Source organism: Fringilla coelebs (genome assembly GCF_963513975.1).
Source record: "Fringilla coelebs genome assembly, chromosome: 4".
In the NCBI taxonomy this organism is placed as follows: Eukaryota; Metazoa; Chordata; class Aves; order Passeriformes; family Fringillidae; genus Fringilla; species Fringilla coelebs.
Window position 1 is genome coordinate 8,732,106 of NC_140032.1, and position 17,625 is coordinate 8,749,730.

Below are 17,625 nucleotides of genomic sequence, written 5' to 3' on the forward strand. Positions count from 1 at the left end.
CAAAACACAGTATTGTTTAAAACAATTGTTTAACAAGCTCCAAGTCAGCATTTGGAGTTTGATCACAGTTAAAATCACTGTTCAGTGCTGTCTTTGTATTGCACAATGATCACCTGTAGGAGAGAACATGCTTTTAACATCTCAATAGTAGAAGACAGACCTAGTGAGACCAAGAGCATAACAAATACATAATGCAACTGTAAATTTATTTACAAGTAACACGTTTGAATGCAGAAGCAGCTACTCCTATGTAAGCGTAATGAACTTACAGCAAATATTGTTTCCAATTTCTTTTCCTCCAAAGCTTAATCCTTTTGCCTTGTAATATGTATATTTGATTTTTTTTTAATGTAATTAGGTTTAACAAAGCATCAGTTGCTTTGTGAGTTGTACTTATGATTGTGCTGGGCAGTTAGCTTTAAGCAGTTTGTGTGCTTGTGTTATTTTATTAAAGCAAAAGTCTTCTTGAGACAAATGCAGTAAAGGAAAAAAATAATATTTTTGGTAGTGTTAAGCAGATGTGTGGTATGCATTTGGAAAATGTCCAATGTCAGTTAAAAAAAAACAACAACAAACAAACAGGCTAAATTGCTTCCCAGAACTGCTTGTGTTTAAGGCAGTGGCTTACTCACTCATGTCTAAATAAGAAACTTGGATTCCCCCAAACAGCCTCTTACTCTGCATCTCCTCCCCGTTGTACAAGACCAATGTGAAATGAGTCTTGTGTTTTCTATGTTCAGCATAGTATGTACTGTACTCTGTAATGGGAAGTGGCTACAAGTCCTCAAAGAAAAACAAACATATTCTAAAACAGCAATAATTACCACTGTAAAGCAAAAGAGCACGTGGGGGAGAGCCCAGGGAGATGGTTCATGAAGGTGATGCTGTTAGGAGCACACTGGCAGCAGTGTGTTCCTAAGGGGAGCAGGATGAAGTCCTAGGGAAGGCCATCAGTCTCTGGAACTGGGTGTCACCTTGGCAGAGAACCTGCCCGTGTGGGGTCCCTAGAGCTGAGTCATTGTCAGCCCCGATGCAGTGCAGGCTTTTCACCAGTTAAGGGTGAGTTATTGCAAATACCATTGCTGGTGGAAGAGACATAAGGAAGAGCTGCAGAGTCACACAGAAGAAGGTAAACGCTTATTGCCACAGTTTTGTACCCCAGCACACTCTGCTACTGCACTTCTGGGGCTCAGCAATGGCAGAAAACAGAATCAATCGCTCTCATTTTCTGTGGAGGGAAGCTGGGGTCAGCTCTGTTGGAAAGCTGTTTGCCTACCATCAAGGTAGCAACGCAAACCATTCCCCAGGCGTGGCAGGTGTTAAGATGGGTACAAGTTATCCCTTGGTGTGCTTCAGGCTTTTGAGCTGCAGCCTCCCCAGCGCCGCCCCCACGCAGCCCCGGGAGCCAGGCAGCTCTCCAGGGACAGCAGGGTGTCCTCAGGCAGGGGCAGGCCAGGTGCTCTGGACAAATGACTTGTAGGTACTTAAGTTCTGTTCCTGATGGCCGCTGTAACTGTGAAAATTAACCAGACCTGCTGTGATAAATTTGGTTATATAAGGTTTATTTGGTTAATTTTTTATAAGTGAAAACTGAAAAGATGAAAGAGAATTGTAATATGAAAGCAACTGCTGTAAATAATGTACGAATGAATAAAATCTAAAACTTATGTCAGTTTTTTCCTAAACTGTATTGCTGTCAAGTTACTGATGTGCAGATGGTGCCTGCATCTTTTCCAGCTCCCCAGCTCCAAGACGGGCAGACCCCACTCATTCCTGCTTCCGTTGATAAAGGGATATCTTTTGGTGCCTCATGCTTGTCCTTAGATTTTATTTCCATGCTATTCCAGCTCATACTGCCATGGCCAGAAGCTGCACACAGTAACTGTGGAGACAGCCCTGCCATGGGACCTTGCCTGGCCACCAGGCCTAGGACTGCTCCACCTGCGTGGTTGAGCACTCACCCCAAATCCCCCCTGAGATAGAGGTGGCCCTGAGGAATGTGCCACTGGAGCAGAGGACACAACAAAACCACACAGTGTCTACTCTGCCACCAAGGCCATAAGGTGATGGGGTGAGTGTTACTGAGCAGGAAACTTTCATGGTGGGGGTGCATCCTGTGGGCTCCCCAAGCCACACAAGCCCCTTTTTCTTCCCAACACCTGTGTTTTACCTTAGGTAAAAACCAGCATCAGATGGCTGTTCCCCACTGTTTGTTTGTGAAACCTCACAAGGCTAATTCTGACCCTCCCTGGAGCACCTCTGTGAGGCCAAGAATCACTGACCTCCCTTTGGGGGTTCCAGCCTCCAGTCACAATGAGATGCACTTGAAATAAACTGATTGCTGTTGAAACAGCCTCTGGGGACGTCTGTTCCTGAAAACCAGTTTCTGGTGGCAGTTATGAATGCTGCAGGAGTGCCCTGCCAGCCCGCAGCTGAGGGACACCTACCCAGCTCCATGCCCCTGGCAGCCTGGCTCTGGATCCTGCAGGCAGCACCCCCAGGGCCATCTTCCCTGCAGCAGCGCAGCTGGGGCTGTGGGATGTGCAGGGTTATCTAGCTGAGCAGTCAGGCAGTGATGTGGAGCACAAAGTTAAAGCCTTTCCCTGTGCCTCTGGCCCCTGTCACTTCCCTGCCCTATCCAGAGGTGCAGAGCCTGATAGCTGTATCTCACTCAGAGGAGGTGAACACAAAACACCTCCTGGCACTGATAGCAGTGTGTTCTGGGATTCAGCCTGGGGGCAGAACAGCTGTAAAATCAGGCATGTGCACAAGCTTTGTTTTATATCAGAGCTAAGCAAAAAAACACCTCCACCCTTAAAACTGCTTTAGTTTAGTTTTTAATAACAGAGAAGTGGCAACAAGAGCTGAGGTGGTTTTAGAAGCTGCTGCAGTGTGCTGGGTATGCCTTAAAGCACCTCAATTAACTGCTAATTGGGTTCAAACTCTCCACTAGCCACACGTGGCCTCATCCCTGTCCTGGCCTCTTTCATCCTTCTTAGTGAATTTTTTCAGATAAAAAAATTAGAATTCATGGAGACAAGGACTCTGCCTCCATGCCCTGTGTTCCCAGGCACACATCTCATGCTCTGGAGGAGACACGACCTCGTGATCCCTTTCCCTGTTGCTCCCAGCACAGCCACCAGCTATGTACACCTTGGTGCCTCCTAAAAAGCCAAAGCAGAGCATCAGCATGCACTCACTCCAGGCTGTCCCCTCTGCCATAAGCATGGCCTCCCATCAGGGGCTTGGTGCTCTCCCAAAGGAAGGAAGAAGGTTGAGGCTGGAACCAGGCAGAGAGGACCCTGGTCCACCAGCTGAGAACATCCAGCCCACAAAACTGAGTTTATCTTGGCCAAACAGCTGCAAAATATTCCATCTGTCTACTTACCTATCTACATCTCTCTACCTGTCTACAGCTATCTACATCTCTCCATCCATCCATCCATCCATCCATCCATCCATCCATCCATCCATCCATCCATCCATCCATCCATCCTGGCCCACCTTTGTCAGGAGACATGTCTGCTCAGCTGTTGCTAGACTCAGCTTGGAGTGCTCCTGAGGGTGTGCAGGAGTCAGTTTGAAGTTTCCTTCACCTCCCAAGTCTTTCATGGAGCTTTCTTGATGTTTCTCTCATGAGTCCCTTAAGCATCTCCCTGGTTCACAGCACCCCCCAGCAGCCTCTGTTTCACAAATGTAAGTACCACAGTTACTGCCTCTTCCATTTTAATAGATGGGAAATCCTCATGAGGGTGAAGGTGAGGGAGTCCTGTCACAAAGATTATTTTTATTGCACCTATTTACAACACTACTGGCCAAATTTGTCAGGAAATCAGCCTATCAATTTTCTGTGGTAGGTTTTCATTCTTTTCTGTGCTTGATTGCATTTGCAAAGTCAATAAAGTAAATCCAGCACTTGATATCTGTTATAACAGAAGAGGAATGAGCGTTGTAGAAAGATGAATCTTCTCATCTGGACATCACAGGCAGGGTCAGGTGAATCATGCTCCAAAAAGCACTCATTTCTCTCCATTAATAACCAGTCCAAGACATGTCTAGACTACCCAGCAGTAAATGTCTATCCCAGAAACACCTAAGGTGAGATAAATCCTAACATGATGCCTCTGTAGAGAAGCTTAATTTCACCTGAGAACTCAGGGAAGCTGAAGGACAAATTATCATTTTTTTAACAGATATTCATTGGGGCTTTAAAGGTAAATGGTTGCATTCAGTAACCAAAGATTAAAGACTTAATAGGGAAATACATTCCTGTTTGTTAAAAAAATCAGAGGTTTGATGCTGTGGTAAAGACAAATTACTTGTAAAAACTCAGGTGGTCATTAGTGTGGTCCAGCTGCACTGGTTACCTGCACTATGGTTCCATCTACTAGAGAGAAGTGTGAAAATCAATTGCTCATCACCAGTATTTATATTATAGTCTCATTACTTCACTTTTTTGACCTATACAGGAAAAAACCTGATGGAATAGGAAAAGAATAAAGAACTGCTTTGTGTTTCTCTGCAGAGAGAGAAGTGCAGTGGAAGAAAGGAACACTACAGCGAACTGAATTACCTTTCACCCCTCTTTATTTGTTTTATGTTGTCACTCATATTTTAGCTTGCAGCAACCCTGAATAAGAGCCAATAAAAATCAACCTCAGTTTTTCAATTCTGTTGTTTAGAGGCCATTTTTGGAGCTGCTGGACTTACTTGTAAAAACAGAAGTTCCTACATCCTTCTCAGCTGAAGAGGCCTTGTTTCTCAACAGGAAAGAATGATCTGTATGATGAGATTGGCTTCCAAGATTAATTTTTTTGTGCTTTTTCCTTTGTGGAAACGTAAAGAAAAAAAGACAAAAAAGTAAATGCTGAAGTCTTACAGGCTGTGACTTCTTTAGGAGCAGTTTAAGGAAGAGAAAGAAATGCTAGAAGTCAGTGGACCATTAAAAAACATCCAAGTAATGTGCACTAGGAAGATATTTGGGCAGAGCATCAAGGGGAAGAGGATTCAGTACTGGACCAGAAGCCACCAAGTGGGAAGGATGGATCTTTCCCCCATGCTGGGAATTGTGAAAACATCAAGGAGTGTTTGAGGGAGGGATGACTAAATGGTTACAAATGCTGCTCTTGGCCTTTGCCAAGTGTGGAAGGTGGAGAACCCTCCAGTCCCACAGTGACAAACTTCTCATTTCTCCTCCTGCTCTTAAAGCACAAGGTGTCTCAAACCTGCTAGAGAGCCATCACAAGGGGGAGGTCCAGCCTTGAAACCCAAAAAGATCACCCCAGGACATGAATTTAGGATTGGATGCTCTCTTCACATGCTGATTTACCTTTTTTTTTCCCATGGATAGAAGAGCTGAGAGGTGTTTGTAGGGTTTGGATTGCTTTGGCCTGACAAAAATGCCATGCTTGAACAATGACCTCTGAATGTCAAACCTGCTCTAAGAGCTGAATTTTTCCTCCAGCCCAGCAGGTGGGTGAGAGGCTCCAAGCCCAGGAGACTTTGTGCCATGCCTCTGCATGCAGGGGTGGGCAGGGGCAGCAGGGCTCTGTCTGCAGCTGCCACTGTGGGCACATCCCTTCATGGATATTCACAGACACAAGGGCATGACAGAGAAACAATTCTTCCTTCCATTTCAGGGCAGCACACCCAGAAAAACACCCCCTAAAATAACTTCAAGGTTAACCACAGGGAAAAAAAACACACTGTGATTCTGCTTCACATTGCAGAGATTAGCATTCTGTTCAAAATGCCCTCTAATGCAAGAATGACGCCTAAAGCATCATTATTAGCCTGTATGCATGTTAATTCATATAAAACCCCATATAAATATACATATATATTTCTGTAATGAAGACACCTTTTTTTCTCTTAAGAATGTATATTATACACACAGCTCTCCCCCTGAGTCCACTGTGAGAAAGAACCCAACTGGAGAACTGGAGATCCTCCTTTTGCCTTGCCAGGTGTGGCAAATGGAATTCAAATGACAGGGAAAATGATACTGACCTCTTCCTTTCTTCATTCCCATTAAGATTTGCAGGGGTTAATGTACAGAAGAAAAAAGGTAGCTCTGTTCATCAGATTCTGTTTCAGATAATGCTAGATGGGACATCAGTGTCTTGGGAAAAGTGGGGAACTGAAAAAAGGGTAAGCAAATTAAAAAAATTAAAAAGAAGGGAAAAAGAATGGAAAATAGAAAAAAAATCAACCTGATAGTTAGTTTCTACAAATACAATAGTGTGAAAACTTTCCAGTTTGGTTCCCAGACAGGAAAAATTTGTATGGCTGGCACTTGGGTACATTAAACTGCAGAAAATATCCATGATAGCTTATTAAATTTTCACAAGGCTGAGGTGTTTCTCACTGATGCTAGATCTGAACTTTTTATCATTGCAGTATTAGTCTCCTAAATGTCAATTAATACACCTAGGATCATCACACACCATCTCCTTCAGTCTGGCCACGGGGAGGAGAACAGCAATTCTCCTTCATGCTTCAGCTCTATTGCAGTGTTTAAAACCAGTATTAGAGATTTTGGGCAGCCTGGCAAGATTCCCTCCCTGTGACTTGCAGAAATAGTGCATTCAGTGAAGGCAGATGCTGGTTTTTTCACACTCCTTCCAACAGAAACACAATAGATTTTGATATGGACAGCAATGCCCTCTAGAAACACAAAGGACATGATTCAGCTGGCTAAACATGAGGATCTACTATAATTTGAGACAGCCTGTGTTTAGATGGTTTGAAGTGAGCCCAGCCAGGCTGTGAGCAGTGCTTTGGGAGAGTTAACCAGCTGGAGAGGTAAGAAATATTGTTGTCTTCTCCCTTACTCTTGTGCTGAGTCATTAAGATTTATTGTATGCTCTGTTTGCATGGCAAACGTGAACAAGTCACACAGATACCTTGAGCACTTGCAAGTTATGAAGGCTAAAATATAAATATCCCTTCCCCCTCTGGGATTGTTTGTTTCCCTAGACTTTGAACATCTGAGACACACAGCTAAATCACATGATTGTCTATTATTTCTATAGTAGCCTTTTAATTAATATCAGTGTCATAACACCTCTGGTCCTAAGAATTTGCTATGCCTGTGCCTAATTGAAAAAAAAAAGATAGCTTTCAATAGGACAAATAATAGTGAAATGAGCAGGGTATGTGATAAAAGGGTTCTTTTGTCATTCACTTAAGCAAAAGTAATCAAAACACTTCACTATGCTAATAAACTGCAAAATTATTCATTGAGATGGCTTGTTCCTTCGTCATGTCAGAGTCTCAAAGGATTTGTCACCAGAGCTTCCACACAGATTTTCAGTATTTTTTGCATATGTAAAGAAGTCTTAAGGGAAAACAGCACAGAAGCCCAGGCCCTACAAAAGGCTGTGTCAGATGGGTAAGAACTGTGAACTTCATACACTTCCAGCCTGCAGGTATAGAATAATTTATCTATGTGTGTCCTGAACTCAAAAACTCATTCTCAGAAAAATATTTTTAAGAGTTTTGTGTTTAAACTGAAGAGTTAGAATAATTCTTCATGGGTGTGCAACAGCCTCCTACTCCCTGGATGTTAACAGCTGCACAGAACTGGGGGCTGTAGAGCTCATTCTGTGAGCACTCAGGTGGCTGCCCAGGGAGCTTTGCCTGCTGTCATGTCTGGTGTTGTGGAAAATCTGTGTTAGCTGAAACACCAGGTCGAGGTAAGGAACAATGTTTAAGGTTATTTCTTTGTTCCCTTTTCACTAAATTAGAGAATGTCACACAAATCTCTTTACATTCATTCTACAGCTAATGAGTTTGATAAAGGTTGTGTGATTCTCATGCTGCAGAGCTGACAAGTCCAAGCCACTTTCACTGGGGGCTCTTGCTCTGAACAAATGCTCTAAACCAGCGTGGCTGCAGCTGCAAAGCATCCTCAGCAGGCAGCTCCCACACTTATGGTGGGGTCACCTCTGCCCATTGAATGCCTTTTAAGAGATGGACCACAGTATCTTTGCTTCTCTTCACCTCTTCACTTCAGGAATACCCACGGAGTGGGACTTTAAAGGAATTCTTCTGGGTCTGTGAGTCTGTAGGAGGTGCTGGAGCAGGGCAGTACCAGTGCAGAGCTTCCCACAGGACCTTGCCCAGTGGCTCCTGCAGCCCATGCTGTGTTCTCTGCTGCTCCACCATCACTGAGCCTCCCAAACTGCACTGACTGTGAGTTCCTGTCATGGGTGTGGAGGCATTTGCTGAAATTCAATATAGTAACCCTTGGTCAGATTATTGGGACGTGAACTTCTTGGAAGTAAAGTACCTATCAGAGTTATTTTCCTGGCAAAATGTTTTAATTAAAGAAAGCCATTTAGTTCCTCCTTAATTATTATTTCTGGGAGTGCTACCAAAGTTAGACATTTAAATTATAAATGCCAAGCATTTTGTCTATCCTGCTCACCTATTTATGATTTCTACAGATAAACCATCCCAATTATTACAATGCCAGGCCTTCAAAGGGGCTGGTTTGATTTAGTTCACACAGAGGTGAAAAATCTGTGTGGCTCTGAGTCTTTTGTGGGGGATTGTCAAAGGCCACGTTCTGTGCAGTGACTCAAGATCAGTCTTTACAGACAAGGCATGTCGGAGTCTAAGGAAAACAGAAATAAATAGACATATAAGACACTTCCCATAAAATGTTTGATGCAGCCTGCCTCAGTAATGGTTTCATGCCTGTGTCCTGACTGGTAGCACTGCCAGAGGCTGTGTTTTCACAGTCCTGTGCCACAGCCTTAGGGAATAAGAGCACCACTGACCATTCCAAAAGGAAGTGATCTGAAAACCTTATTTCTCTGTAAGCAAAAATTGAGATCTAACCCAGCACACACTGTGAGGAGGAATGCCTTGGCCTGTAAGCACTAAGTTGTCTGGAAGAATAGTGGTGGACAGATGGCTCAGATGAAATTTCAAAGAACCTGAGGCAAGAAATCATGATGCACTTAAAGATACACACTGGGAGGGCCGCTCTAAGCTGCGGTTCTTCTCTAAACCTCTCACAGATGCTAAAATTACAAAGCAGGCTTGAGATCTTGGACCCCTGCAGTGGTGTCCAAGTTCAGTTATCAGCGCCAAAGGGTTTAAAACTTTCCTGTTCCTTAATTGTGGGAAGCAGAAAGACAGAGACTTCTTCAGAGCATCTCCATACTTTCTGAATTGAGTCTTTTCCATGCAAGTTTCCTTTAGGCTCAGATTTATCTGCTGAATTCTGTCATATCACTAGTTTTTGGGGGAAGAAAACCCACATTTTTTCACCTGCATATCAAGAAGTGTTTTCAAAATTGACTTTTAGTCCAATGGCTTTATGAACCAGGCAATTTGATGGCTTACTTCCCCATTTCTCCAAAGCAGGAAAAGGAAGTATCTGAAGATTAAACACTTAGCCTACAATGTGAGGTTCATGTAGGCAGTAAAAGGATTTGAATTCCACAGTTTCCTCCCTATGACTAATGTGTTTAAATGAACCACAAACAGGACAATGTTTTAAGCTGGCAGATTTGGAAATTAAAAAAAAACAAACAAAAAAAACCCCAAACCCACAAGTGAAAAAAGAGACTTTGCTGTTGCTGAGGATGAATTTCCTTGGAGTAAGGAGTAAAAATAATGTTATTGGCAACTGTTAGGTACAGAAGTATCAATGAGCAAAAAAAAAAGCAGGAGGTAGAGTGGGATGGGGAGTGAATAACACCTGCTGCTAAGATAATCTATTGAAATAACTGAAATATGAAGAATCTAGAAAGGAGTTTTTAGGCTAAGACATCACATAAAAATAGCTGAAATGCCCACTCTTGAGTCAGAAGATGATGGAGGGGAAGCAGGGACAAGAAAGCACATTCCTGGCCCTGTAGCACCAGTGTGGAACATGAAGAAGGAGTTGGAGAACCCATAATTCAGTGATGAAAAAGGTGGAAAGCCTTCCAGCCCAAGGGCAAAAGGAAGGGATTTCACTGGGGTGTACCTAGAGGCAAAGACATATTTAGAAACATGAAGCATTGTCTGGATTGAACCCTGGAGACAGAGACCAGGCTTTTCCCTTTTCTGTGGGATGCAGTAACTTGGAGGCTACACAGTCATGCCTTTTTTTTTTTTTCCCAAATATTGATTAGTTCAAATGCAGTGGCCAGCCCCAAGAGGGAACACAGAAAGCTCCTCAGCAGAACATCCTGTAATCTGGTGATTTGTGCATTCCTGTGGGTGGTGGATGCTGAAAGCCTTTCAGGGAGGTTTCCTTTGTAGATAAAAGGACAGGAGCAGCAGCAACATCCATTGCTCTGGCTGCCTTTTGAAGGAAGGAGCAGCCTCCTCAGTGCTAGAACACAAAGCCATGGATATCAGTCACAAGGAAGTGAATCCCAGAAGCTGGCACTTTAACAACCCCAGAGGGGCAGAATCAATCACTTCCCTGGGCACAGGTTTTGGGCTACTTGGTTATTTAGAGGGCTGGCAAACAAGGGACAGGTCTTTGGCATTTTGTGGAGTGCTGAGTGTATACCTGGTCCTAAAATGCTGTGTGACACCAACAGTCTGCCAGCTCCTGCCACTCCTGTCAGGCTGAGTAATCCTCATGCTAGCAGCTGATGAAAAGAAGGGTCAGAAGTTCATTTGACCCAAGCTGGACTTCCAGATAAGCAAAGATAAAGTGCCCAGCTCAGCAGGTCCCCTCCCTGTGTGGCAAGGATGGACACAGCAGGAACGTGAGCAGGAAATGGAGGGTGGTGCTGGGGTGGGCTGGGATAGACAAACACGCTTTTGGCCAGCCTCAAGGGTAAGGTGCACTCATGACACAAAAGCCAACACATTCCTGATCATGTCTGTCTAGTGCTGAGGCTTTCAAAGGATACCTGCTCATGCTTATCTTTGAGTAAGTCACAGATGTGTGGTTTTGCTATTTGCAAGCTCCCAAATGAACTGACAGCAATAGTTCTGAAGAGAGTGTTCAGTCAGACAAAATCAACCTGTAGATGCCTCACAGTGATGAGCTCTACTAAATGCACCAGAAGGAGTATTTGGGACTATGAGCCTTTATGCCCATTTTGTGATTTGAGCTTGCAGAGGCATGTCTTCTTTGAAATTGAGCAGAGGGAAAAATCGCCTCTGAAGTCAAAACTGTGTGCCTTAAACATATTAGGATACATGAAAATAATATTTTTCATGAATTAAAAAATTCAGGTGTTGACCAACATTGAAAGAAATCCAGTAATTTCTCATGGAAGACTGATGAATACAAACTTTGGTCAGTCTTAAGGAGCTGTCTGCAAATCAACTTGGGAATAGTGATTTCTGCCTTAGGATTTACTGATCTTGTATGTTGCCCCAGAGAAAAGACCCTAATTTGTACCCTAACTGCTGTGTTTAAACAACCACAGAGTTATGTATATGTCATTTACATATGTTACATATAAAAGGCATGACCCTGGGTAAGAAAATGAGTCAAAACCTCAACCAGCTGAGCAGCAAGTCACCTACAAAGATACAGATAAAATTTGTATCAAGTTTCAACTCACACAGCCGAAGGTGCTTCCTTAAGAATTATGGAGAGGAGTCCTGTCTCCAGTCCTCAGCCAGCCCCAATGGAGCTTGCTCAGCAACATTGATGCAGTGGTTCCTGTAACATGTTATCCATAAGGAATTGGCAATGAACACTGGCAAGTAGGAAGATGTGTGGGGAGATACCAAAGCAACAAAGTCTAGGGAGTTTGAACACTACTATTTTTGGCTTGATCAAATGACCAAGATCCTTTAAAGATCAAGGGCAGGTCAGAATTTAACTATTTTGTTTCAGTATGAAGAAAAATCTATCTGCACTAGTTGGGGCAGACTTCATCAGAAAATCCCAGCTTTCTTCACACCAGTAAAGCTCCAGTGATTAAAAAATAACATTATGGGCTATTTCTCTGTGGCAAGTAAGAACCTGGCAGTGTCATCCAGGCAGACTGCAGAGCTGGCCCCGGTGGGATTCTAGCTGGGAATGAACCAGCAGAAAAGCAGGGTGCTTCACCTCCGCTGTTGGTGTACGCTCACAGAATAAGTGAGGTTGGAAAGGATCTGGGCTGGTTCCTTCTGCTCCTGTCTCCAGGGACCTGCTTCCCAGAGAGGAGTGGCAGGGAGCTTTGTTTGCTCTTACACAGTCGAGTCTGCCCAGAACCAGTAACACACATTGCCCTGGAAGCCCCCTCATTTTGCATTGGGATGGAAACTCAGGGTCTGGTTTGCTGGTGTCATTGCAAAGCCAATAGTACCTTTTCTGTTGCTGTATGTGCATTCTCTGAAGGCAGGAGGGTTGGAAAGGATCCCAATGCGCTGCTCAGCCTCTGGCCCTGGACTGAAGAAGGATCAAAGAAGCATAAGTATATTGTGATGTGTATTTGTCAATCCTGCTCTAGAAATGCATAGTAATAAATACCTGAAAGCTCAATTCAAGTTCATCCAAATGTTCAATTATAGCTAGCACTCTTTTTAAAGACTTGCTTAACATCTCCCCTAGTGACATCCTGCTGAAATTTAAGCCCTTCTCTTCCCATTCTATCTCCAGGGGACCTATGGAGCAGTTCACTGCCACCTTTATGACAGCCCATCTCATGCTGGATGAATCCTTTTAGATTTCTCCTCAGTCCTCTCAAGGTTAATTGACTTAAATTCTTGTAGCCTTTCCTCACAGGTGATATTGTCTATTGCTCTGATCACTCCTGTTGGTCTCCTATGGATTCCTGTTTCTCCATCTATTTTCTGAACTGCACTTCTGAAAATCGGGCAGGGCATTCAACTGAGACCTTGCTGGGGCTCAAGTAAGTGGAGGGATTGATTACACCACTTCTGATCCTTCTACAAACACCTTCAGATCTCCAGGTCCTTTCCTGAAATTGATACCTAACTAGCCATTCCCTACAGTTTAGGAAATATGTTGCCTGCATTTGGCTAGCTAACTGGTTTTGCTTTTGTGTGAAGCTTTGCATTTATCCTCACTTCTTTATATTCATCTTATACCACTATTCCATTGTGTTAAAATCCTTTTGAATTATAAACCTGTTGGCCAGAGGGATTTAAAGCAAGATTTCAATTGTACAAAAGCAATATAAACGGGATTCAAGAGCTTCCCAGGAAAAAAATATATGATTCTTTGCAGAAAAAGATTTGGTTTGTTGTGCAATGATAAATGTCCACCCAGACTGGAGGTGTGGGATGTATTAAAGAGATTTTTACTAACCTGATTTCCAGAGAATGGAAGGTGTTAAAGGATATGGATAATGCCAGGAGAAGGTTAAATTTTAGGTCAGGTATGAGAAGAAGTGAAAGGATTAAAAACAAATCAGCTCCAGAAGAAAAACCAAATGTATCACAAGCCATAGTTCAGAAGCAGCCAGAGAGTTTGACTACAGCCCAACATTTACAACACTTTTTTAACCTCATCCGAGACCCACAGAGGCCTCAAGGGAAGATGTTGACTTCTCCCAGCTCATATGTTACAAAAGCTCATTATATTTAAAGGAAAACCTCCCTGGGAAGCTTATTTAATTTAACATCACAGTTCAAGTGAATGGATGGGAAGATAAACAGAGATGGGGATTGCTGGCAGGAGAGTAGGGTGGCTCAGCTTTCAGACTGCTGCAGAATTTATTCATTGTGAAGAAATGAAGTTCTTATAGGTGTCTTTCACATGCAGTTTGGAGTCAATCATCAGCCTGAACAGGCTCTGGGGCATAGCTTAGAGTTAAAAAGAGAGGGAAAAAATATTTGGCAGAAGTCCTGAGGACACTTGTCTTCTTCACCTAACCAGATACCAATAAAACATTTAGGATAAATCAGCAATTAACCAATTTCTGGACTCAGCTGGATATGGACTAATGGATCAGTGCAAAGAGGCCAAGTAACCCAGGGAGATATTTAATTTTGTTTCAGCCAATTCTGTAGAGAAAGGCAGTGTTGCAGGCAGCAGCCACTCGTGGGGAGGATGGAGGTTGATTCTCAGGAGCCTGTAACTACAGCACTCTGCTTAACACACAAATTGGAAAATGGGATTGTAATCTGATGCATGACACTTTTGAATAATTAGATGTGAGAAATTCAGTGTGCACAGCAGATGAAGCTGCCAAAAAATGTAGGGAGGGGGGGAACCAGAGAGGATTTCTACAGTCAATTTCTGATAGCCTGGAAAAATTGACCAGGAAAAATCGAGGTAGCCAGAGAACAGTCTCCAAAAAGCCATCAATGCATAAATGTCATGCCAAATGGCAGAGGAATGAACTGAGGGCACAAAGATTAGAGGTAAAATTATAAGCAATTTTTTTAAACTTGTGGACAATAGTGAGATTTGTACTAGAAATAATAACAGTATCTATGAGGAGTGAGAGGAAAGGTTAGCAATGGAAAATTGTCTCTGTAAGAAAAGTTGAAGAAGAAAGGAGCTAAAAATTGTCCAACTAATTAACCTTGAATGGAGAAGGTGACATGGAAAACTGCACAAAAAATGTGCAAACGTTGGCTGGAAGCTGGATCTCCACAATTCAAAACATAAGCAGACAGCATAAAAAATTGCCTGAACTCAGAGTAGATAATAACAACATGCTTGATAACAAAAAAGGGACTTCCAGAAACAGGTGGTAGGAGTGCCCTTCAAATATGTCTCAAGAGAACCAGCTGACCAGAGACAACAGTCTGGCTGCTGTCTCCAGAAGGGATGAGCTGATCATTAGGCTGGGGATCTTTCCCAGCAAGGTAAAGACAAAGGCACAATTGAAACTTATTTTAAACTCAGAGATCCACTCTCTACTAAAACCATTGCAGAATGGCAGAAAAAACTATTCCTTTCCACTCCCTGAATGTTTCTGACAATGTGCTAATACCAAAAGGAAGCATGCCAGCCAAAAGTGAGCCTGTGAGCCAGGGAATATAGTAAATGCTGGCACAGAATGAGGCAACACAGGTGGGAAGGCAAATTCCAAAACACTTCTGGGGCTTCTTCTGGAATGGCACTATGTGCTTAATGTGGTGCAGCAGAATGTTTAAAGGGAATTTCTGGTTTGTCTTCCACCCAGGTGATTGCTGTTGTCTAACTGAGGAATGACACAGGACCAAAGCTCAGGTTAAATGGGACCTCAGGAGGTCTTCAGTTCAACCTCCTGCTCAAAGCAGGGTGAGCTATGAGGTCAAAAAGAGGATACTCAGGGATTTGTCCAATCTGGTCTTCTAGTGGTGAAGCAAGAAAAGATGTTTCACCCTGGAATCTTGTTCAACGACCTTGAACCTTGTTCAACAACCTTGAACTAACCTTATTTGGCCTCCTTTTCAAATCAGATTAAATAAGAAATGAGAGGAATAGGTTTTGCTGACTCCCAAAAAATGAAATTAGTGTATTTTTAAGGGCTTCTTCTTAATCATTAACATAAATAAAACAATGTCCTGGGTGATCTAGTAGATTCAATCTCTTAATCTACTCTTACTTTACAAAAACTCACACTTTTTTTCCCCTCCCCATGTTTAAGATGTCTTGCTCACATAAAATCTGAGTGTTTGAGCTATGGTTATTATCAAGTTGGACCAGCACTGAAGATCAGAGTCCTGCTGTCCCACAGTTGTATGTGGACACGACAAAATTTGCAAGCAGGGAAGCTTTGGTCATGCCATCCCATGCAAACACCAGCAAACAGCTGAGCTGTTCCATTTCCCACACTCACTGAGCTCAATAGTGCTCTTTCCCCACTACTTCACATGGCAAACAAAGAGATTTACAGATGAGCTAAAGGAAGATTCAGGCCATCAAAGACAGGCTTGAAATTAAACCCAGACACAAACCAGTTCAAAAGGGTGTTGTTACTGTGTTCAGAGAATCAATTAGTGAAATTCCTGCTCACAAAGGATATCTGGAACTAAGTACAACTAGCTATTTCCCCCTGCCCATTTATTTTGTGATTTGCCATGCTCATTGATCAGTACTTTTGTAGGGTTCTGCAATTCAAACAGAAGTTTTTGTTTCTTGCTCTCCCAGTGCCTCTTTGTAGGTTGTGAGGAAAACAGAATCCTTTTAGAGACCAAATTGAGAGCTTTAAGGATGCAAAAGTGCTCTTATGATTTTTCCTGCTCAAGCCTAACCATGTTTTAAAGTCCCTTTCATGCAGAACCAAAATAACCTCACAAGGTGGTTATTTATTATAATAAAGGTCTTGAGTTCTGTGGTGTGAAATTATTGTGCCACCCAAAGGAATTTGAGGCAGTCATCAAATACTGAATATTTTCACCTATATTTATTTGGGAGGAAATCTGTGGTCAGGACTGGCCTTGCTTCCTATAATGGCTCTTTAGATTCAGACCTCAACTAAGGTTTAGAAAAACTGCACTGCACAGATTTTATGATTATACATAGATCAGCACACAAGTGAGCTAAAACTGATGCCTTGTCCAGAGGACCTCACTGGGAAATGAATTGCAAACACTACTCTTTCCCAAGTGGAGAGAGTTTCTCAGTTTCTGTACTGCAGAATTTGGAGCACTGGAATGATATCCCAAGTTCATGGTATGTATCTTGCAAGTTGGGGAACACAAACTTCACCAAGTCTCAAGGCTTGGTCAGCAAGAATCCTCCAGTTATGCCAGTTTGCCTTTTGTCCTCACAGCAGTGCACACAGAATGAGCCCTTGGACACGTGTGATAAAGAGGTGCTTTATTGCTTGGCCTTCTTCCTTCTGTTAGCTGAATCTTTGGGAATTCAAAACCCTGAAGAAACTGTGACACAAGCAGAATAAAATATTAACTTTGCCTCTTGTATGACAACCTACACAAAGTGCACATGTCTGGGGAACTGTGACTGACAGTCATTTGTGAAGGGCTGTGTTTGAAAATTTGTATGGTGACCTCTGCAGTTCTGTAGTTTCAGATTTGAACAGATGTCAATTCACACCAGTGGATTGAGGTTCTTTTTGTTCTTAAGCATGTTTTTGGTTTTGTTAGGCTGAAGGGGTTTGAAAATATACACCATCCATCTAATTGTAAAGTATGCATCCTAAGAAAAATGCACAAGGTGAAAATCAGCTGGGAATGTACCAAAATTATTATTTCCTCCATGTGGTAGGAAGGTTAGCAATGTAGTGTTACAGAAACAGGGCTTAGTTAGTAGAGACCTCCCAAAACCAATAGATCTTCAAGAGGAGTGAAAGAGATGAGATAGAACATTTTGCACTTATCCAATGCCACTACAAACACAGAGGGCTTGAAAAAAGCAAACAACAGAAGAAAACTTGTGCAACCTCCTCTCTGCTGGAGAGGTGGGATCAGGGCCCCTGCTCCCAGCACCTGGCACGGTGTCACAGCCATGCAGGCTGGATCCCCCTGCCAAAATCTGACCTCAATTAATGTGCAGCAGGTTCTGACTTTGCTTACATGATCAATGCCAGTTTTATAAGAATCAATTTTTAGAAACTACTGACTCACGTCAGCTGACAGGTTATGTATGATTAATAAGCAACATAGGAAAACAATGTTTAATAATTTAATGGCTTTAAGTGCAAAGTAAAATTAATTAATTATACAAATTAAAAATGCTGCAAAGTCTTTACAATCATACCGTTTTAGAATTTAAATTGTATTACTGTGATAATTTGACATCTA